This window comes from Protopterus annectens, chromosome 12.part0, assembly GCF_019279795.1.
Source record: "Protopterus annectens isolate FY-2018-M chromosome 12.part0, PAN1.0, whole genome shotgun sequence".
Classification (NCBI taxonomy): domain Eukaryota; kingdom Metazoa; phylum Chordata; order Ceratodontiformes; family Protopteridae; genus Protopterus; species Protopterus annectens.
Window position 1 is genome coordinate 1,274,244,096 of NC_056746.1, and position 24,452 is coordinate 1,274,268,547.

Consider the following 24,452-nt stretch of genomic DNA (forward strand, 5'->3'; position numbering starts at 1 on the left):
ACTATTTTGGAATAAATTGTGGTGTCCTTTGGATTGCTCACATTCTTCTGTTTGTTTATATTGTAATTGTACATTACCCTAGTGCCATCTAACAGCTGTTTTCAGATAATACTTTTGAAGAATAGTTCCTAAAATAACTAGCAAAATTATAGTCTTAATTCCTGCCTCAGTGTTTTAACTAGTAAGGCATGCTTAACTTATAATGCCATTCCACTACTTTTACTCATCATATCTACTATCCTGGAAGTTTTGATAACCCTCAGTGCTAAAATCAGACCCTTGAAACTTTATCCTACCTCCACTACTACAATACCAGTATATAAACACACCTCATACTTCAGTGACTTCCTGTATAGCCATGGCAGCAGTCTATACAGAATCTAGCTTGTCCTTCTTGTTTTTTAAACAAGAAGTTGCTTATATTCAATTTTGTTTGATTAAAAAAATAATCCCAAGTTTAATTTAAATTAGGCATAGATATTTTGTCTTCTGGTCTTACATGTTTGCTATCATGTGCAATTTTTTTGGATTAGTTCACAAAAGTTGACCATGTATCAATCAAAAGTAGTTCAGACTCTTAGTCCTAACTTTCAGACTTTATTTGATTATTTTTAAGGATCATCTAAATGTCATATAACCTACATAACTTGGTAACATAGATGATTTTTATCAGGTTGCCAATATTCCATATGTAATAAAAAGGTGGAAACCATCTCTGGATGTGAGCATTCTGGGAAATTATTACTCATTCATAAAACTTCTGAATCTTGGTAAAATAATTAAGAAAGTGGTCTATTCACTGCTGTATTCACACGTGACGCCATATGACTTGTTAAATTTATGTCTGTATTTTTTAGTTGAGAGGTCATTGGAAGACATTTTTTTTAATCAGGCATATGCTGATAATATTCACCTACAACTCTCCTTCCCTCTGGGGAATGCGCTGATTTTTTGGGCTGTTAGAAAGCTGCCTGGATTATATCCTTAAGTAGGTGACATCTAATCATCTAAAATTCAACCCAACTAATACTGCAGCTGTGTTGGTTTATACCACTACTCAGCCATCAAATGTTCCTCTTCTCTTTCCAATAACTACATATAAAGACAATCAGTTTGAATTTGGGTTTTACATTTGTGCTGTAGCAGTGCTCTTTATTTTGCAATTTTGTTGACCATGGTAGTACCATTAGGCCTGTGGCCTATTTCAGGAAATAATTTTGTTGGCATTTATACTGATTAGGAAAAATTTGGATAGGGTACCAGGGACATCTGTGTGTGAAGAAGGATATTAGTGACGATTTATTTTTTCCAGTATGTAAGGGTAAAACATCTGTTTCTTATTTTTTTAAAGTACTTAGTACAGTGTGACATAAATTTAAAAATGAATATATTATATGGGACACATGATATGTCAGATGAACAGATATATGATAAGATAGACACAATCATTTTTGCTCTGTTACTTGGATTATTTAGAAATATATGTGCAATTATTTATTATTTAATACAAATGGGAAAATATCGATGAGTTAAATAAGCTAAAATAATGGTTGTTGTCAAAAGATGCATGCGATCAATCAGGGAAGAATAAAAGAATTGTGATGAACAAGTATATTTTGCTTAAAAGAGATTGGTGATTCCTGACATTTAGTTAAATGTAGAGAGTGATAATTCCTGACATTTGGTTAAATGCTGAGATTGGGAGTTATATTTGATAAATGCAGAGACTGGTGATTCCTGATATTTGGTTAAATGCAGAGATTGGGGATTCCTGATATTTGGTTAAATGCAGTTATTGGGGATTCCTGATATTTGGTTAAATGCAGAGATTGGGAATTCCAGGCATTTGGTTAAATTCCAATACTGAGGATTCCTAACATTGGTTAAATGCTCATTTCATTGAATCATTGAATGAAAAATCTTTGAATCTACATGGTTAAAAGCCCATTTAGTTGAATGACCATTAGACTTAAAGTCCCTTTTGTTGAATGTAGCATAGTTGCACATAGTTTTGTAATGCAGAAGTACAATATATATATATATATATATATATATATATATATATATATATATATATATATGATATATAAATAATTATTGTTAGTGTGGCTTCCATTATTCTGCCAGCACTAATTTCCTGTGTCCACAGATGTGTGACCTTGAAGGTAGTATATTTAAGCAAATTGGGTATGGGGAGTGCAAAGGGGATTTTGCTTTATCAAACTGTGTTTTGTTATATAAATGAAAATCATGGTACAATGGGCATTATAGTTTTGCTTTTTTCCTCATTGTTTTACAGTCTCAAAGTTAGCATGTTTAAGGTTGTAGGGGGTAGAGGGAGATTGCCCCCTTGCAAAAATGTTATGTTTTATTTGTTTTATAATATTTAGCTTGTATAAGTTCATCATGGTACAATGCCTTTTTTTGTGTCAGCTATTATGGTATAGTGGGTAAAATAGTGTGCTCAGATTACCATTGTTCTGTAATCTCAGCTGTAATGTGTTTTGCATTGTAAATGTGTGTGTATGTGTGTGTGTCAGTGTGTGTTGGTGTGTGCATGTCAGTTTGTATGATGCTACATTTGGTGTACTGATATTTGATGTTTCAGGTTTAATGCATCACGTTTTTATTAAATGTGTAGTCAATGTAATCCCATACACCCATCCAAGCTAGACAGTTTAAATCATCAGGTAAGGACCTGGCTATGCTTCACATAACTCATTTGGAAATGTAGTAGGATTTATTTTGCATATCTTGTACCACTAATCTCTGGAAATAGTTACCTTCCCTAATTTGAGCATATGAAGCAGTGTCTTCTTTCAGGAAATCATTGTGTTATTATCTATGTCATATGCTTTGTTGTGTATTCAGCAGAATCAGTCACTCTCCCTTTAGAAGTCTTATTAATTTTCAGTTGTATTCATTTAGCTGTATTTCATTATTTTAATGTAATCCATATTTCTTTGTTACTGATTTGTTTTCTATGTGGGTGTTGTACAGCTTTTTTGTTGGGATTTTCCTAGCAATGTATTTATTTGTTTATATCTGCAAAATTCTTAGGATAAAAGCATTTTAAAAATTATAATAAAATAACATGAACTGATTACTGAGTTCTAGAAATGAATTAAAGAAATTCAGATACAAACTTGTCACTGTACTCTTGAAATGCACTCAGAAAAATTGCATTGAGAGAGAAGCTTGAAATACATTACTTAAATCAATTTCAAGAACTTATAAATAAATATTTACAATTAGAGACCTGACCCCAGTTCTCCGTAATGTATGTAGGAGCTTTAACTGGTTCACTGTATTGCTAGTTAAAGTAAAAGTGATGGAGTCTGAACTGTCTGATAGCATTAAAATGTTGGCACACACTTTGTACTGTTACGCAAATAGTTCACAGATGCAAAGTTTTCCTCCTAACATCTTGCATCTTTAAAAGGAATCATCACTTTTCTCTGCCACAGTTTTGTCGCTTGCATAGCAGGACCAAGACTATTAAAAACATTCAAACCTGTTTTTAGGCTTAAATTAAAGGTCTGTAGTGCTGTCCTCTGGGTGACAGCATATGCTGCATTAATATCAAGATTCATAGGTATAAAGCTCACTATAGCAATGTTTTTTTTTCTCATTTTTGGAGAGTAATCATTGTGGTCCATGTCTTAGAAGACTGTTATAGTAAGATGTACACCATAGTCCCTTAATAAATAGTGTATGCTTAAGAGTTTAACAGTGTAGTGCTCCTTCAGTTTGCCTACGTAAACACCCCAGTAACACTAACACCCAAGTAGTCAGTTTATTCACATTCAGAAGCTCATCATTGGAGATCTAATAATATCTGTGCCCTATAAAATTCTGCATTCTTCTGTTAGCATCATCAGCCCTGTAGACATACTGATTGAGACCATGAAGTAACAAATCTATAACCAGCAATTAATCTCTAACTGATGACACCCTCCCCAGAGCTTCTAATTATTTTTTCTTTCTGCTGCTAGTTGACTTCCCACTCAGTAATACCTTAGTCTCAATGCCAGGGACCTGACCTCCCTCTGTAAAATAACAAGAGAATTACTCCACTGGCCATTGTTCTGCCTGTTTTTTGCCAACTTGCCCCGGCTTTATGACCCTATGGATGAATTTAAACTGGAGATCACTACAAGCAAGTTTCTTTTCTCTTCCGCACTGACACCATATCCTTTAACTGACTTAATTCTGCTTCTTCTAACAGGTAAGTTTGAACAGCATGCCCCAAGGTCATTCATTTTGAGCACTCAGGTACCACTCAAGTGGACACATCCAGTAAGTACTATTTTCAGATGAATTTTTAGAATGAATTTCTTTTCCATTGTTAACTAAAAAAATAAGCTTGGTCATATTGTCCTGTGAAACAGTTAAATAGAGACATTTGTCATAGTTATCTGTGTTTTTGTATCTTTCCAAGATACTGCATACCAGATCTGCTGCACCAACATAAAGCCAAATTTATATTACATAAAAATTAAACAGTTCTGCTTTCAAGGAATAAAGCTCTTAATTTGCATCTGTCAGTGTAAACTAAATAACAAAAAAAAAAAAACAAAACAAAAAAGAAAATGTCCTGTCATTGTTACATATGTTGTACTTTGTTTACCTGAATAGGGGAGTTATGCACCCTTTTTTTATAAAAAGTCTTTCCTCTCTATCTAGGTGGAATGTACAGAGGACCAAGTAGCAGCTTCCAGGATGCTTCTAGAATCCACCACTTTCCAAAGTCATAGAAGAAGTCAGGATCCATGTAGAGTGGGCCTTGTCCCTGCCTGGAATAGATTTGTCATGGTAAGTATAACAAAAGGTAATAGCCTTAGACAACCATTTGGAAATAGTCTGTTTTGACACCAGTTGTCCCTTCTTCTTACCTTTACAAGACATGAACTATTGATCCCATGATCTGAAAGATTTAGTTCTGTCAAGAAATACATGAGTTGTCAGTAGACATCCATGGTACGGAGTATCTATTCTCCCTCATTTATAAGTTCAGGAAAGAAAACAGGGAAATGGATAGTTTGACTTAAAGTAAACTTGGATACCACCTTAGGTATAAAAGAAGGATTAGTTCTCAAAGAAACCCTGTTCTTGTGGAAAATTAGGTAGGGTTGACTCAGCATAAGAGCTTGCAACTCAGATACCCTTCTTGTAGAGATCAAATCAATCAATAAAACTGTTTTCCAAGTTAAGAACCTCAAGTCAGCCAGATTAGCTATCTCAAATGGAGCATGTGTTAGTTTTTGTAACACAAAATTAAGATCCCAAGGAGGGGTCAATGATTTGCTTTGGAGGCCTTTTGCACAAAACCCCTTTCAAGAACATTCTGACATGTGGCTACCTTGAAAAAGGAGGATCCATGGGCAGACATGCTGAAATGGCTGATAAATGAACCTTGACAGAGGAAAAGGAAAGGCCAGAGGATAGTAACCCTCACAAACATTGTGAAACCCGATAACAACTAGCCCGGACTGGGTGCTAGTTATGTTGCTGGCACCAACTAGAAAACCTTTTCACTTGCTAATATATGATTTTTAGTAACAGGCATGTCTGCCTCTATTAGCACCTGATGCACTTCCTCAAAAAAAACAGGTACCTAAAAGAACTTAGGACCCTGTCATCCAGGCAGTCAATTGAAGATGATTGATGTCAGCATGTATCAAACACGCCTGATCTTGTGAGAATAAACTCATTCTGTGAGGAAGTTTGTAGTAACTGACCCTGGTCATTCCTAAAAGAAGGGGTAACCACAATTGCCTGGACCTGAAAAGACTCACCATAATGATCTTGGGGGATTCCTTCTGAATTTTCAGGAGTACTCTGGATATTAGTGGAAAGGGTGGAAAGGCATACAGGAATATTCCTGCTGAAAGAAAAAAAAGGCATCTGTCTTCCAGGCCTTCTTTCATGGAGTCCTGGAACAGAATTTTGTCAGTTGATTTTTCAGAGAGGAGGCAAATAGGTCTACTTGAGGAACTTCTCACAGATGGATCAAATCTTGGAAGTCTCCTGGATCTAGTTTCCATTCATTAGGGTCTGCCCTGGTCCTGCTCAGTTTGTCAACCACACAATTTTGCTCTGACAGAATGTAAGATACTTGTAGAGTGACATTGTGCAATGAAGCTGTACCCCAAGCTAACATGGCTAGTATGCAAAGGGGGTATAGCCTGGTTCCCCCTTGCTTGTTGATGTACCACATCAATGTGGTATTGTCCGTAACCACTTCAAGAGGTCCTGGTGACCAAAGATGGTTCAGAGAGTTGAATGCCTTGATCAGGGCAAGCATCTCCTTGATGTTTATGTGTTTGCATCTTCCCCTGGTGTCCTAGACTCCCTGTACTTTTATTTCTTTTAAACCTGCTCTCCAAGCAAAATCTGAAGCATCTGTGGTGACTGACTGCATTGGAACAGGGAAGTAGAAGGAAAGACATTGATTTAAGGATATCTGTTTGGTCCACCAAAAAATTTCTCTTCTGACAAGCTCCAGTACTGGGATCTGAAAAGATACATGGTGTTGATGCTGAGATCAAAAATATTTCAGATACCATTGTGTCTTTCTCGTGTGAAGTCTAGCCAGGTATCATGAGAATCATAGATGCTGTGAAACCCAAAATACAGAGGTATTCCCTTGCAGTGACTGAAGTCTGAGTGGAAAAAAAAACTTAGAAATAGATCTAAATAAAAATATATATTTTTTTCCTGTGGAAGGAAAGCTATTTCAACTGATGCATCTAGTTGACATCCTAGGAACACAATCCTGTGTTGGAGAGTCAAGAAAGACTTCTGAATGTTGTCTTGGAATCCCAGCTTGTGCAAGAGATTGTTCACTCAAGAAAGAGATTCCTGACATGTTGAAAAATACTCTGCAAAGATAAGCAAGTCACCTAAATACAGAAACAATGAGGATACCCAGTCACCTGAAATGAGCTATAACTGGAACTAGACACTTTGTGAACACTCTGGATGCAGTGGATAGTCCAAACAGCAAGGCAGAGAACTGATAATGTAATGCAGACACACAAAACCTAAAGAAACAACAGAAGTTGGGATGACTAGGAATGTGATGATAAGTATCTTTTAAGTCGAATGTTACCAGGAAACTTGAAAGAGGAAGAAGAGGCAGCAGGTTGTGAGGTGACACCATTTTGAATTTAGGCACTATCATGAACAGGCTTAAGAATGAAAGATACATAACTAGTCTCGAAGCAGTTTCTTTCTTTGGGACTAGAAACATCCTTGAATAAAACCCTTTCCTTACCTGGGAAGGAGGAACTAGTTCTATCACTCCTTGGGACAGCAAGTGATGAAGAGCAGGTGGAAACAAAACAGACTGATCTGCAGGATGTGGAATGATCCCCTGGAAAGGAGGAATTTCCTCCAACTGCTATCTGTAACCTTGATGAATGATTTTCAGAACCCATTTGTCTGAAACATTCTGTTGGTAAAGAGATAAATGGAGATTCAGACTTCCTGGAAGAGAAAGAGAGCCAGGGTGAGGGGGTTACAATGGCTCTTGAACATTCAGACTTGTCGGCGTGTCCTTTGTTTTGGGAGGTTTGAGACTTCTTTTTGGAACCTCCACTTCCTCTTAAATATCTGTTTATCTGAATCCTGTTGAGATTTTTGTTCTGTTTTTTGCTGTAATTGGATGAGGAGAAAGAAAATGCCTTTGGCAATTTGGAAAAGGAGGGCTGAAAAATCTTAGAGATTTCTTGGATCAGCTTGTCCTTTTCATCACACGTTTTGATCACCTCTGCAGCAGAGGGGCCAAAAGCTAAATTTCTATCCAAAGGAGAATTTAAAATCTCATTTTAACATCATTTGGAAGGTCGTGACAATGCAGCCAAGCAAACCTTCTTAAAACTCTACCAGTAACCACAGCCCTGGAAAAAGTAACACCAGAGTCCTACACACACTGCAAACAGTGTGGAGTGACCTCTGCAATAGAACAAACAAGTTATTTAAAGCAGATTTTTCATCAAAAGAAAAAATTGTAGATACAACATTCGTTGTACTTTCACAATATTTCAAAACAAACGTTAACATATTAGCCTGACCAATTAAAATTTTGAAAATCAAAGTTGCAGAAGTACACACTTTTTCCCATACCTATCAGTGATTTTCCATCCTTATTGTAAGGGGTAAGACTGGAATTAACTAAGTGTTTAGCAGCAGAGGAGTCAACTAAGGCTATAGCTGGTGGGTCAATTTCAGGAATAGTGTGTAAAAAATTAAAAGACTGAGGAACTTTATACATCCTAGCTGCCTTTTTTAGGGCAGCTGGCTGACTATCAGGAAAATTGCAGGCAATAAGATGCACAACCTCTAAAGCAGACAAGACAGGATGAATGGGTGAAGATTCTGGAAAATCCTTGTATAACAACTCATAGAATTATTTGAGGATTGAGAAACCTCAATGTTCTCCCTCTGAAAACACTGAGACATTCTAGCAATTGTCTCAGAGAAAGAGAAACTCCCACAGGGAGAATCAGAAAGAGCCCTCTCCTCTGAGTCTGAATCAGAAATCTGAGGATAATACCGTGAATCCATCCCTGCATTTTCCTGTTCAGATTCAGAATCTTGAATTTCTCCAGAAAAGGAGGCATCCCTCTTTTACTGGAAGCTACTCTACTAGAAGGATCAATAGCCCAAATCAAACCCTGGGCAAGTCCCAGTAAACTACCCTTATCCAGAAAATTTTAAGGAAGATACATGCTTGTTTTTTTTTTTTTGTCTCTTTTTGACAGGGAAAATAGGGCCAGCCATGTTATTAATAGCAGCCTCTGATTCCCCAGGGATGAGCACAGCATCCTGACACAACAGGGACACCTTCTCTATTCCCTCTCCCAGTACCAACAAGAGTGGTTCTCCCAATGAGGGAATCCTAACAACCACAGAGGGCAGGGCTAACCCCCACTCCAGTCCATAGTGGCTGTAGGTGCTACACCAGAGGGATCTGGGGTAAAAGATGGGTGGTCTTAGGTACAGGAAATGGCCACAGCAGAGTCACCCACCTGTGGCTGAGACAAATTACAAGCCTGCTGTTGGATTAACATTTTCTTTTTGTGGCTGGAAGGATGACCAACTCTGTGAGTGACTATCTGTTCCATGGTGAAAATGGTACTTCTGTCCTAGGGAAAACAAGCAACAATGCCAGTAAAACTAACAATACACAAAAGCTACTTTTCTAATTTTTTTTTGAAAGAAAAAAGACACAGTAAAATAATTTCAAACACTATGGCAGCCTTGCATCCTAACAATAAACACAATTTCTCTACAGAAAATAATTTATCAGTTAGGTAACATTACTTTTAAACTGACAGAAATGAGTGTTCCAGTTAAAAACACATTACAGTCTCAAGACAACCCATTAAAAAACAACACTACCAGCTTTAAAATAACTTTCCGGAAGAGGAAAGCAATAAAATATCAGTAAATAATAAGAAAATGGAAGGTTTTTCCAAAAGGGGACTTATCTGCCCAGCTAAGGAAAGCACAAGTTAACCGTTGATCTTCAGAAGTACTCTTCGATGGCAGTAAAGCTCTGAAGGGCTTTGTGCCCAAACTTGTCTTCCAGTCAGTTCAGTTTGAGCTACTTGACAGTTTGGGTGTGAGAAAGGTGCCCTGAAGCTTTGGGATCTAGCCAGCTGTTATACTCTTAGTAGGACGTAACCTATAAAGCTAAAGGGATCCCTATCAGATGATTGAAGTTCCAAAAATTAGAAAATTATGGGTCTATATTAGTTTGTCGCAATCTCATTGCAGCAAACACCAGATCACTGACTCTAATTCATCGAAAATCATTTCAGTGATTCACTGAATTTGCCGAAGGCAAGTAAATACTTGCTCTACAGCACAGTTGTAACCTTTTCTCCACTGTAGTGTGATTTCATAGTTGGCATATATAGTTAGGGGGGTGTGAGGGAAGAAGTTCCTCCCACTTCGGTGGGTTCGATTTTCATAGCTGCCTGCCCGTTGTGCTGTAGGGCAAATATTTACTTGCCCTTGGTAAATTCAGCAAATCGCTGAAATGATTTTCGCTGAATTTGGACTGATGATCTGGTGTTCACTGCAATGGGATTGGGACAAACTAATATAGACCAGAAAATCATATGGTCAGGACCATATTATCAAAATTTCAGAAATTCAAACATTAAAATAAAAATAAAAATAAAAAGTTTCTTTTTTTTATATTTTTGGTTGCCACAAGAAAGGCAAGCCCCCCCTGCACCCCCACGCCCCCTGCAAATTAAATATACCACCTCCAAGATTGCACTACAATGAGGAAAAGGGAATATTTCCAGATCTGCAATGTACTGTGATCTCCATTCAAAACGTTTGATGTTTTCAAACTTCGATGATATGGTCCTGTCCATATGAATTTCGAAGTTTTGAAACTTCGATCATCTGATAGCGATCCAGCTAAAGCTACTGCAGCAGTGATCAGTATGAAGAACATGTACATTTGTGAGGTCAGTTAGCCTAGAGTGGATGTTTCTGCTGTGACGTAACATTATTAGAGCTAAAGTGAAATTTTATATACAGTAAGGGGTGTGAGTACTATAGATTTCTTACTAGTTATGGAGCCAAAACTACATTGATGACAGCCTACAATATCATCCCAATTTATAGATTTTTTTTTAAAGGAGAAAAAAATTATTATTAGAACAAAACCACTGTATAAGAACAATAAAGCACACCAGAATTTTGCTCTATCATATTGTAACAGCAATCCTGGAGAGACCGAAACATTTGGTATTGCTTCATGCTTTATCTCACCTGAGGAATGACACTATTACACAGCAACAGATACCCTGTCATGCTCTGCTGGTCATGTATTGAGCATATGTAGCCTCCCCTGTCTCAGGATTACTGCTGGCTGTATTGGAGGACAACATTTTTTGATAGTGTGTTATATTTGCTTCGACATCATGATAGCCCTAAGCAGTCTGCCTTTATTTAAAGCCACTGCATTATTAGTGAAGTCACATTTCTAAATGTTAATATTCCAAGAAGCCAGTATGGGGAAAATTATGCATTCAGGCTCTTAATTAGTTAGAAATGTGGTGCAAATCATCTTAAGAGCAATCTTTAAATCAATTGCAAAAATGTTATCCTGTAGATACCTTTATCATTTTAGATTATGCAATCCAAGTAAATGAAAAATTCAAAAAGAAAAGAATTATTTTTCTTACCCTAACTGTGACTACCTTTTCAAATATTTCCCTGCTTTATCACAAAATACAATTATTATAATTTGCATTTTTATCGCGTTACAAAACCTTTCCCCAAGAGTACTATATGCTTAAAAAGTCACTGGCTCAGCATGCCATGTCAAACACAAGCATTTTAAATAAATGAATAAACATATGAGCTTCCTAATATGATTGCTTTTTATCATTTCAGATTACCCTGCCTCCTTTTTAACTGCACAACAATAAAGGGGGTTGGAAAATGCCAGTCTGAACCCGTGAGCCATCATACTGTACGACCCCCACTGCCGTCAGGTCAGAGCAGCAAGCACAAAAACACAACGGACTGGTGACCTACTTCAGACTGCCTAAAACCCTGCAGCAGACAGATCGTGTAATTGCCATGTTTTGAAACTGGGATCGTGACTTGGATGCAATCAGTGGCTGACTCAGTCTCTCACCCCCCCCCTCCCCGTCTAGCAGGAGTAGATAAGTGTGTAATTTCATTCTCTTCTCCTGCAGAAACCTGCCCTGGAGATTAGAGTGCAGACTGCATCTTCATATATAGTTGCTAGCCTAACCTTTGCCCTCTTTTGTGCTGCTATCCCATTTTTTCTCATATCTGGAATTGTATTTTCCATAGAATTAAAAGAAATTGAAACAGTTTTCACAGATGGACTGGTATTTTATCTTCTTGGTCTTTCTTATTATGCTGCCTGGACAAATGTCAAGCAAGTGCGAAATTAGCACCCCCCCCCCACCACTGCTTCTTATCATCATATGAGCGTTATAAATATTAAGTCTAGAAACACAAGAGATAGCTGGTACCTTCATAGTTTGCTGTCTAATAATGATGTCAGAAAAGGATTCTAATTTGAGTGTGGAACGCAGTAGAAACAGACAACTAATCTGTAAAAACAGAAGTGTGGGTGCGATTTCTCCTTTACTTCCTGCTGAATAGAACACAGTTAGGCCTTACACAAGTGTGCAGTTACCAAGTAAATGGTATTTGATCTAGGAAGTCACTGTATGCAAGGATGTTTTATTAATTGGGCACTAGCTTGGCCTTATAGTTGTAGAGTATGTGCTGTAAATCTGAACATCTAGGGATCTGCCTAGCAGCTGCTATAGACAGTCTGACCCCAAGCAAATCACTTGACCTCTGTACGCCTATCATCTCTGACTTGTCTCTTGATCACTTTAGTCAGACTCTCTGTACAATGCCGATAACAGTCAGTCACTACCTTTCTTTTTTTGCATTTTCTAACATTTTGATAAGAAATCTTTCTTAATGCATTTTATATACATTTTAACACTGAAACATACATGTCAACCTCTTAGTGTAAGAATTCTGGACAAACTAAAAATAATGGGGGAGAAAGGCCCAAAATCAGAATCATATTTTAAATATTGCTCTTATGGCCTTAGAAAGTTACTAGAATAACAGATTTTGCATAAGCACTTATTTTCTGAAGGATATAAAGTCAGAAACTTGAATGTCTGTTATTTATTGAATTCAATTCTCAATAATGTGCTTGAAAACCACAAATTGTATGAGGTAAAGATGAAAAATATAAGGCAAAAAATGGACATTTTACAAAATTCTGGATAGTTGAAAGGTAAAAACATTGAAATAATACATTTTACATGTCATTAACCTTAATTTTGATTTATGAAGAAAAAATGCAGTCCTCTTCAGGTGAAATTAACAAGTAACAGGTCACTGTAATCCTGCTGTTATTCATGAAATTGCTACTTTTTTTTGCATTGGGCTATATGTGCTCCATTCTTCTAATGTAGTAAGAACGAGCTAAGCTCTCGCACACATGACTTCAGGTCATCTGAGAAAGACATTGTACATTATAGAAAAATCTGTATCGGTCATAACTTTGTTGTATATGCATTCTGCTCTTTGTATTTCAGAATTCATGGTAATAGAAAATAACTGCAGTAGACCCTATCAAACTAAAATAACGAGCCAGCATAACAAGTGTGGAGTAACCCCAAAATCCTGATTAACTCTTTTTGTACAATGAATAGACTGACAGGTGTCATGCTTATAAGGTCAACTTTTCACCAGGCTGGGAGAAACTTGTAATTTATTTACTAGTTGGGCTACTATGACTCACTCCTCAAGGTAATATAAGAGAAACCAGATGACTCAGCAACTGCTAATGAACTTGCTGTAACCAAGGTAAAGCTAGTGAGGCCCACAGCAAAGCACAGTGTTAGCCTAATACAGGTGACACAGTTGTTAGGATGCTGGCCAGATCACATTTGAGAGCTAAATAAGGATAATAATGGATCATTAATTATAATATTTAACGCTAAGACTGAAAAGGTACTTCAAGTGACCAATGTGCAATGTTGACTGTTATCAATACATGGCATCCTGGGATGCATTGCTACAGAATAGATGGTATATAAAATTGCTAAAGATTCCAAGGACAACCACAAGGCATTCTATAGCTATGTCAAGAATCTAAATGGCAATGCTCAGATCTGCTCTGAGGTACAACAGATTGGCATTAAATATACTGATCCCGAGGATATTGCCAATATTCTGGCAGATCGATTCAGTGCCAACTTCACCCCCCACCCCCTAAAGGGCCCATCTCAATACCAAAAGATTGCCAGATTCCAGTAATCACGGCCACACAGGTAAAAAATGCACTCTCCAAAGCTAAGAATACAGCATGCATGGGACCAGAGGACATCCCGGGCTGTGTACTACATGAACTACAAAATGAACTGGAACCTCACGTGAGTGTCATGTTTAATCATAGCCTCACCTCAGGCTTTGTGCCCAATGAGTGATGCACAGCTACAGTTATCCCACTCCACAAGGGGGGATCCACCTTGGATCCCAGGAACTATTGTCCCATCAGTCTGACAAGCCTGATCTGCAAAGCCATGGAATGCATTATCATGGAACTTATAAACAAAGACATTGGCAACCTTCAAACACTGGACCCCACACAGTTTGGTTTCATAAAGGGACAATCTTGTCTCCTCAACATGATTGACTTCTTCAAATCAGTCTCCTGAGCCATGTATGAGGGTAAGGCAGTCCACACAGCCTATCTGGACCTCGCCAAGGCCATCAATACCATCCCCCACTCTGAAATCATAGATAAACGTACTAAACTGAGCATTAATCCCTACATCATTCGATGGGTTGCTAACTGGCTTACTGACAGGACCCACACTGTAAAATTAGCTGACTGAAAATCCAGCTCCAGACAAGTGACAAGCGGAGTACCTCAGAGTTCAGTCCTGGGACCGCTCTTGTTTGGCATCTACTTCTCTGAAGTACAGGCCAACACTTAGGGACTCTGGCTAACAATGTTCGCAGATGACTGCAAACTGGGAGCCATTATTGAATCCCCAAATGATCTGAATATTCTACAAAAGGGACTTACAAAACAGATACTTGGTGCCAGAGCTATGGGCTCAAGTTCAATGCCAAGAAATGTATAGTTATCCCCTTTGGGAAAAAACATGTACCCATGAATTACCACATAGGTGGCAGTACACTAAACACCAGAAGTATGATAAGGGACTTAGGGACACAGGTGGACAGTGGTCTCACCTTCGATAACCACATAGCCACAACAGTCAGGAAATCCTTCTATGTGGCACACCTCATCATTAAGGGCTTTTCATCCAGGAAAAAGGAGGTTATTGTCCCACTGTACTCATTCCTCATTAGACTCATTATAGAGTACAATGCCTCATTTAGTATGTACCTCACAAGACATCTGCAACAACTGGAAAGGCCACAGAAATACCTCACTAAAAGAATCACAGTCCTAAAGCAGATGCCCTATGCTAACCATCTAAAAAAAAACTCCAGCTATACTCTGTCGCATATCACCTACTCAGAAGCGATCTTTGCTTAACATACAAGGCCATTTCAAACCCAAGGCTATTGGACATGCTACACTTAAAGAAATCCCAATCCCTCAGAGCCACACACTCCAGGGATCTAAACCTGGTCTTCACAATGAACAAAACATGCTGGAGGGATAGATTCCTGACCCAGAGACTCCCCATACTCTGGAACAGACAGCCCATACATGTCAAGCTGAGCACCTCTTTGGCCCTCTTCAAAAGGAACCTTGACAAATGGATGGGAGATAGGGAATTCACCCCGGGGATCACATCAGTCACCCTGCTAGACAGGGGACCAGGAAAGTAAATATTCTGGGAAGAAATAGCCAGGGAATTGTTATGGCTAGGCTTGTATAGGCTCTAGGCCCAATAGCATAGTATCAACCTATGAACCTACATGTCAAGCAGAGTGCCTCTTTGGCCCTCTTCAAATGGAACCTTGACAATTGGATGGGAGGTAAGAAGTTCACCCCGGGGATCACATCAGTCGCCCTGCAAGACAGGGGTCCAGGGAAGTAAATATTGTGGGAAGAAATAGCCAGGTAATTGTTATGGCTAGGCTTGTATAGGCCCTAAGGCCGATGGCCTAGTACCAACTTTTGAACCTATGTTGGGATGCATAGCTGCAGAATAAATGGTATGCTGGGATGCATAGGTGCAGACAGAGGTAATGAGGTGCACTACTTGTCTTTTTTAGTTGCTGCTAATAAGGAATTTGGGGGATGGGAAAATGTGAAGAAACTATACACTCCTGAAAGAAAAAAAAACTCTCCTGCTCATCTGCTGAACTTCCTGCCCTTTCCAATCCCTGAAACTCATTCAGTAGTACTAGGTGAGGGGATTCTGGTAGAGAAGTACCAACAGGCTCATCAAGTCAGTGGTCAGTGTCCAGTATATCAGTATCCCACTTATAAACTAAAGAAAACCATCCTCCATTTCTCAGAACAAGGACGAAACATGGTGTAATTTTATGTTAAAAAAGCAAACATTGTAACCTGACCCCTCTCTGTCTTCTTCATACATTAACTGCTAGCCCTTCTACTCTCTCAAGGAGCACTATGTATAGATGGATTGATGGGTTTAAATGTGGTAACCAGAGGACAGTGCTGATCAAAAATGACCATTTTCACTCTCAGCCTAGAAAAGCATTAAAGTTTTACAATTACAGAAGTATACTGCAAGAGGTAAAGTATATATAATTATACACTTTTTGAAAATATACAGAAATTATATACATTAATAGAGATAAACAGCCATATATATGCAAATTCTGCACAGTCATAGAGATAGGTGACCAGGTTTATAAAACATATATTGCATTGCTGCATATAGTTATAGACAAATTAATGTATTTTTTTTTATCAAGGAGTTATATAGATGCTTACAATAAAACAGCAAGTAAAACGTTTACACAGACAAATCTCATAGTTAAAAACAACACCACCCTGGCAAGCCAGGGACTTTGCTATATATAAACCTCTTTTGACAGAGGCCCGCAGGAAATATGCAAATTACTCTTTAAGGACATACAAGTGTTGCAGACACATGGCTTCTGAATGACCCTGACATATTATTTTTGTAACTCTTTATTAAGGCATTTAGACCAATAAAGCCAAACCTCACTAGATGTAGACATGGGTACCTACCTGGAGTATATTCCCCCCATTATGTCTCTAATACTTACTAAGTCTTCTAAAATACCACCTCTACTCTACACACCCTACCTTTACTAACCACCCTTTATTCTCTCACTGTCTATGAAAACCAATCCCATATAGGATTCAACCATTCCAAATGCCTTGCTACCACCCCAATCCTCTCAAACCTTTCTGCCCATTCATTCATGTCCATCGATGCCAACTCCTTTACCCCTACTAACACCCACCCGGTTATACACAGATATGTTAACACCAAAACTAAATACTACCAAAAACTGATAAATAAATTTCTAAAGCTCATAAATAGTTTGCCCCACACCCTTACTATTGATGGGGATATCCACCCCAGCCCTAGGCCACTATCCCCAGACAACACTAACTCTAATCATAACAGCCCAAACAGAAGACAAAGCCTAAATAGACCCCCAACTCACTACTGACCTGCCACTTAAACATTAGAAGCATTAACAATAAGGTCCACAACCTCTATGCCCCCCAACATACTTTGTCTCACTAAAACATGGTTAATACCAAATACACCAGATAATGAAATTCTACCTCCAGGGTATAATATACTCAAGCTAGATCGCACTACCAGGAAAGGGTGAGGGGTTGCTGTTCTCTATAAAACCACCCTAAATGTTACTCTAGACAACCTTCAACCACTTATAGTTAACAAAGCAGAAATTATGATTTCCAAACTACAGATAAATAAAAACAAATGTATAAACATAGTATGTGTCTATATTCCCCCAGGTAATAACTCAGGAACGCTAGAAGACATCCTCTACTGGCTATCCAATGCCTACCCCCAATGACCATTGTTCTAGGGGACCTCAATATAGATTGGAACACCAAAACTGCAGAGATGCCAACCACCCTCATAAACCTACACAAACTATAACCTCCCCTACCAGGATCACCAAGCTTAACAATAAAGAAAGTATCCTAGACTGGATGCTAATTAATAGCCTCTACCACATGTACAAATCAAGTACTCTCCCTGAAGATCTGCGTGATCATTGCTTAATGTATACTATTAGGTATAAAGTTGAATGTCCACATCTACCCACCTATAAAATAATAAGAAATAGCAAACACTTCAACCTTAATACATTCTTAGAAGAACTTAAATGATGCAATTGGTCAATTCTAAAACAACTACCACTAGAAGAGGCAATAACACACTTTAATAACACATTCTTGGCCATCCTTGACAACCATGCACCTGCACGCTCTATTAGAATTAAAACAAAAGTTGCCCCTTGGCTCACTAAAGAAACCAAACTAAATGTCATCCAAAGAAATAATGCCTGGGACACCTGGCACTCCTCTAAAGCCCCACAAGATCAACTCAAATTTCGGCAATATAGGAATGAAACAAAAAAATCCATATTACTAAACAAACAAAACCATTTCTGCCATCTACAGCAGAAACATCACAACAAGCCACAGAAGTTATGGGCAGGTATTAACAAACTCCCCAGGGCAATCCACAACTCCAACCCCCTCAGACCCAATCCAAATATCACCAAAGTCCATTGCCAACACCTTTAACAATTTCTTTACTGAAACCATCCAGGCCCTTGCTAGCAAACTTAAACCCACTTGTCCTAATGCTGACACCCCTAAACCCAGTGACAATCTCTCCTTCAGCTTCCAAAAAGTTCCAACTTCACTCCTTAGAGCCCTAATTAAAAAACTCAAACCAACCACCCTTTCAGCTGACCTCCTCCCTGCAGACTACCTGCAAAACTCTGCTGATGTTATAGCATACCCTGTCTCTACTTTGATAAACAGAACCATAACTGAAGCCACTAGCCCCTCCATCTGGAAAATATCACATGTCATACCAGTCCACAAAGGAGGCAGCTCCATTGAGCTGTCAAAGTATAGACCAATAGCTATCCTTTCCCCATTTGGTTAAAATGATGTAAAAGTGTATCCATAAACAACTCTTACACTGCCTTATTCAACATAATCTTCTGGCCAACTCCCAGCATGTATTTAGACCACAGCACAGCACAGTACCATGTCAGCTGTCCTCTCCTTTTCTAATGTTATAAATTCCACCCGTAACAACAACAAACTATCTTCTGTCCTGTGTCTCGATCTTTCCAAGGTCTTCGACATGGTTAACCACCAGCTACTCTTACTTACCCTAAATAAAATATCCCTAAACAACCATGCTATACAATGGTTTCAATCTTATAATAGTGGAAGACAGCAGGCTGTCCTTTGGCAGGACAAACTCTCCACCCTTCTCCCCATTACCCTTGGTGTCCCTCAAGGCTCCATATTAGGCCCCCTTCTTTTCTCCCTCTTTATCAATGACCACCACACTGTATTCCCAGATGCAACCTGTATACAATATGCCAATGACTCCACCCTGATCTGCTCAGCCTCTACCCCTACAGATCTCCTTAGTTTAACCCAAAAAACCTTTAATACAGTGGAAAACTGGATCTCTGATCAACAGCTGATATTAAACCCTAATAAATCAAAGCTATTGCTCTTCTCCCCTACTCGAAATCCTCTCAACCTTCATTTACTATAACATCTAACAATGGGACCATAATCTCACCAGATATGTATACCAAACTCCTGGGTGTTATAATAGACAACCTCAAATATGTTATGCATGTAAACTAAACTATTAAAACTGTTAATAAAAAACTTGGCCCCCCTATACAAAAACAAACCTTTTCTCACCCCTCTAGCTAGGACTGCATTCCCTATACCCATCTGCTTTCAACTCTACTCTATGCCTCACCAGTACTCACTGACTTGAACAAAACTGGTCTCAAACTCTCTAGCTGCTGCAATCAAATTGCCAGGTTTGCCACAGGAACTCCCTAAAGAACACACCATTGTCAAAACCTAAACCTCTTAGGATGGCTAGAACTCCCCAGGCTAAATCAATATAATGAACTTACTGTAGCATTCAAGGTTATTAACCATCCAGAAAAAAACACCCTCTCTTAAAAACATTATCCATCCCTACAAAAACGCTAGGCTACTTTGTTCCACTACAAAACTTTTGGTTCAATCTGTTAAAGCTAACAACCTATCTGGAGAATCTTTGTTTGCAAATTCAGTAGGCAAAACCTGGAATTCACTCCCATCTGACCTTACTCAGAACCCCTCCCTTAATCAGTTAAAAAAAAAATCTAACCCAGTATTTTAAAACTTACCGGTTATGTCCTTGCTCTAACCCTGACTAAAGCCTCATCTACTTCCATATCCCTGCAATTTTTATTCACAGAGATTTTACCTCTTACACTGAAAGGTTTGAAAATAGAAACTGTAACATCTTTGCAGATACTCTGCATATAGCTGTACCTATAAGTTTGATAAGAGAAACTGTAACATATTTGCATATATTTCTGAATATAAACTGTATTCTTCATAGGCTTGAAATGTGAGACTGTAACTTGTATGTTAATACAATATGTTTGTGCATATACTGTAACTTGGTTGTCTTTATCTGTTTGTAAGTTTGGAGCTGTTCTCCCAGGGCCTCCACTGAAAATGGACATGTATCCAGTCAGACTATCCTGGTCAACAAATGTAAAATAAAATAATTAAAATAAATACATTTTTATAATTGTTTTTCTGTGTGACCTCTTTTACTTGCTAGTTTCTTCATTGTTGAGATATTTTGCATTAATTCTAATTTTATAACATAAGGTTTTAGTTAAAGGTGAGTGTTTTTAGATAATGGCAAAACTATCCATTTATGCTATACTGACAGTCCTGAATGCTTCAAAAAAGTTGATACAAATAAAAGGTCAGGAGCATCCAGAAGGCATGTGGCCGAAACATTTATATGTCTTTAAAGAGTAATTGGCATAGTTCCCAATGGTCTCTTTCAAAGGAGGTTTAAGGTATTACACACAGTGAAATCTGTGGGTTTGCCAGTTTTTTTTTTTTTACCTATGAGTTTAAAGTTTATAAGTGAGCTATTTACTTCCTGTTTTGTTCATTATTGGTAAATTTTACAGTTGTCCTAATATTATGGATTTAAGGCTTTGGTTAATGCTGAGTGTTTTCAGATAAAGGCCAAACTATCCACTTATGTTGTACTGATGAGCTCATGAAAAGGGTGAAATATGTTATGTCTGCAGCTAGTAGGGTTTGGCTTTCGTGGTCTAAATTCCTTAATAAAGACATTAAAAGTTAGTTAGAGGCAACAGAAATCACCTGGATGAAATACTTGTATATTCTTAAAAGTGTAATTTGCATATTTCCCATAGGCCTCTGCTAAAGAAGGTTCAAGGTTCTTCAGTCTGAAGTCGCTGGTTTGTCAGTGTATTTGTATTGCTTTTGTCTACGGGGTACCTTACAGTATAGACCTGGAATTTAAAGTACTTAAGCAGTGCATTAGTCTGAGAAGATTTTAAAGAAAGCAGGGGGTGAAAATGGAGGGAACAGGGAAGCTGAGAGTAAGTATGTGTTTATGGCTTTATTAAGTCATGTAACCTGAGAAATTATTTGTAAGAGGATGTGTCTTAAGGAAGGTTGATATGGATTTCCACATTTTGGGATGTAGTACAGAGAAGCAATGATTTGTGCATTAGCATTTTGTTTGAGGATGCTGGATTCAGGGTGCAGAATGGTCAAAGTTTCTAAGGTTTTAGGTTGGGGAGTGCTGTACTAGTCTGGAAGCTAGTAGATAGAAATTTTGACTTTATAGTAGTCTGAACAGTTGTGATCTGAGGTCTGCCATTTGTTTGATTGGAAGACATTTTGCTTTTTGTAGTGTTGTGCAGTGATGTTTGTCTTATGCACATTGTGTGATGAGCCCTGCATATTTTATTGGCGAGTGTTTAAGAGTATGATTTTATATTTGAGGCATGTGCTATTAAGGAAATGCCATATTCTTGTTGGAATAGTAAAATGCCTTTTCCTGATGGAATTCTGAAGGGTTTGGGGAGGAAATAAGATGTTGTTAGCCTAGAACATTAGTAGATTTATTTTCTTTCTTGCATTCTGTAAGTGTAGGTAGAAGTTGTGAGAAGAGTCTAGCCAGAGTCCCATGTATTTAAATGAGTAGTGTTTTTGATAGTGACATTGCTGCAGTCAACAATCCATAGTGCGGTCGTAGCTGTGTTTTGTTTTGGAGGAACTGAGTATAAGCTAATTGTTACTGATGCAGTGAATCAGGTGGCGAAAGTTTGACTGAAGTTATTTTTGTTAAGCTGTAATGGATTTATTTGAATGTCATAATACCATGTCGTAAGCAAAGAGTAAGAGTTGGGAGCGAGGAAGAACCAGAGGCAGTTTGTTAATATAGTTGGAGGAAAGGAGCAGAGAAGAATGGACTTTTGAGGAACATGTTGCTTCAGATTAGCTTGTGGACAAAGAAGGAGAGGAAGGAATGTTAACATGGAAGTGTCAGTCAGACAGATAGCTTGGGAGCCATGGTAAAGCATCCTGGCTAATGCCTTTATCAAGTAGATGCCATTGAAGTAAACTGTGACATTACTAGATGAAATACATTTGTCAGGTCAATAAAGATGGCACCTATGCGTTATCCTTTGTCCATTGCTAGTAGGATATCATTAGTCAGGGTCTCTAGGGCTGTAGAGGTGCTCGGGACAGACAAAAAAATCTATGCTCTTTGATAGACTGGAGGTTATAGTCATAGATCAATGTTTTATGTTAATTAGGTGAGAATAACTTCATCTGGATTTTTGCCAATGGGAGAAGAATGAATAGTATACATTATTCTTTTCAATATTTTGTACAGTTCCTGCATTACGTAAGGGATCCTTTGCATTTTTAAAGGAATATTAAATAAGATCATTGTCTCATCATTTGCTGTTGTAAAGTAACCATTTTCTACTGTTTAAGCCACCAGCATCTATCAGTATAACTCTTTGCACATCACATCAAGAACAGATGTCTTTACTGAAGACTTAAAGTTCTCTTCTCCATTTTGAACACAGTAAAACTATGCTGGCGATAGTAACAACATGTATGTTAAAGACAGGAGCAGCGACAAGGAAGAATGATGAAGCTCCCAACGACTGGTAAAGATATAATGCTCCATGCATGATGATTTCATGTGTACATGTGTGTATGTGTGTACCAAGTGAAGTAAATAAATAAAGCATACATTAAAAAATTCTCCTTGATATCTGGCAGTTAGCTCAGATGATTAAGGCTACAATCTAATTAAAATTTACTTTCAACAGTAATGGGTTTCATTTTTTTGGCCTCCTTTTGCCTACTGCTTGATTTCAACATATCACATAACCAGACAGTGCTCTGAAACAGCTGGGAAATTTGTCTAGGCTCTTCATTGGTCTATTGTCTGCATTCCTGCCAAGTACCTATGAACCAGCATAAAACCTAGTGAAAATCTTTCATCCCCTGGCATTCCCATATTCATTCCCTGGCATTCCCATAAAATATAACTTGCTCCCACAGCATCACAAACAGATATTGAAATGAAATTATTTGAAATATATTTTCTTGACTACCTCCAAGTATTTACGAAGTTTCAGAAATGTAATATTGCATAGACACAAAGTAAAACCATATCACTTTACATTTAGGCAGACAAAATAATGCTTCCATGATTATATGAACAATTTCAAATGAGTCCTTAAAGCTCTAAAATTAATATACTGACACAGAGTTATATGGTCCATCCTGATGTGTCAGGCTCTGGTTACTTTACTGTATATAGTGTGCAGAGTACTTTTGCAAATAATATATCAACCTCACAATAATGTAATTTTAACTCACAATAATGTAATTTAACTCACAATAATGAACTTTAACTCACAATAATGTAATTTTAACATTACAGATGCAGTACATTGAGCTTTGTATACAAATATGGCAGACAGTGAAAACAGTTAGAAATCTTCATATAGGATCCTCCAAAGAAATTTGGTAAGCCATGCAATGATGTAAGATATAAAATAAATGATTTCTGGCACATCTGAATTATAATGCATGTAATAAAAAAGGCTGATAAGCTACCAAGCTGCTAGATCTGTGTTGCTGTAATACATTAATGTAGACATGTATATGTACTCTACAGTGCTGGCTTTTTTTAAGTAATAGATAGTATTAGGAAAATATGATATGCCCTACATATTAACCTTAGAATGTAAGCTGCATTGTAATATTGCATTACAACAATGCAACAGGGCTGTATTTATCTGCATGTGTTGTCATATGTAAGAATGCATGTCTTGTTATATGTAAGAATAAAGCGTTAACTGAATGATGTTACTTAGATAATTATATTTTATTGTTTCCCCCCCTTGTTTCACTTTCTATCTGGACGATGTACGCTAGAGTTAAGATGTGAAACAAAGTTGAAATAATAAACCTACCTATGCACTGAAAGTATTTTCACATAATCACACTGCTTTCCTGCCTGCGTAATAGCTGTGTAGCAATGATATGAATATAACAAATCACTTGCAGGAAATGTTTTCTATTTAATTTGATGCTAGAGTTTTCCTGCATTCCCATTTGAAGCTCCACTTCCAAGGCGATAGTCTAGTTGTGATATTTACAAGACTGAGAAGACTCATTTGAATACTAAGTAAATGCTGATGCAATATCCATGCTCAATTATTCACTTTCCAGTTGACTGCTTATTACAAATGATTTTCATAAGTAGCCCTAGCCCATCCCTACATTCATTGCATTTAAGTTAGTG

At 37.7% G+C, this 24,452-nt stretch overlaps 1 long non-coding RNA gene across 1 annotated transcript; it reads left to right on the forward strand.

Annotated features, from left to right (window-relative positions):
• The first annotated feature begins 4,633 nt into the window (after nucleotides 1-4,633).
• LOC122817124 lies at nucleotides 4,634-24,008 on the forward strand. The gene is made up of 2 exons (XR_006367151.1): nucleotides 4,634-4,815; nucleotides 22,622-24,008. It is a non-coding gene; the product is annotated as an uncharacterized LOC122817124 (long non-coding RNA).
• The last annotated feature ends 444 nt before the right edge of the window (nucleotides 24,009-24,452 follow it).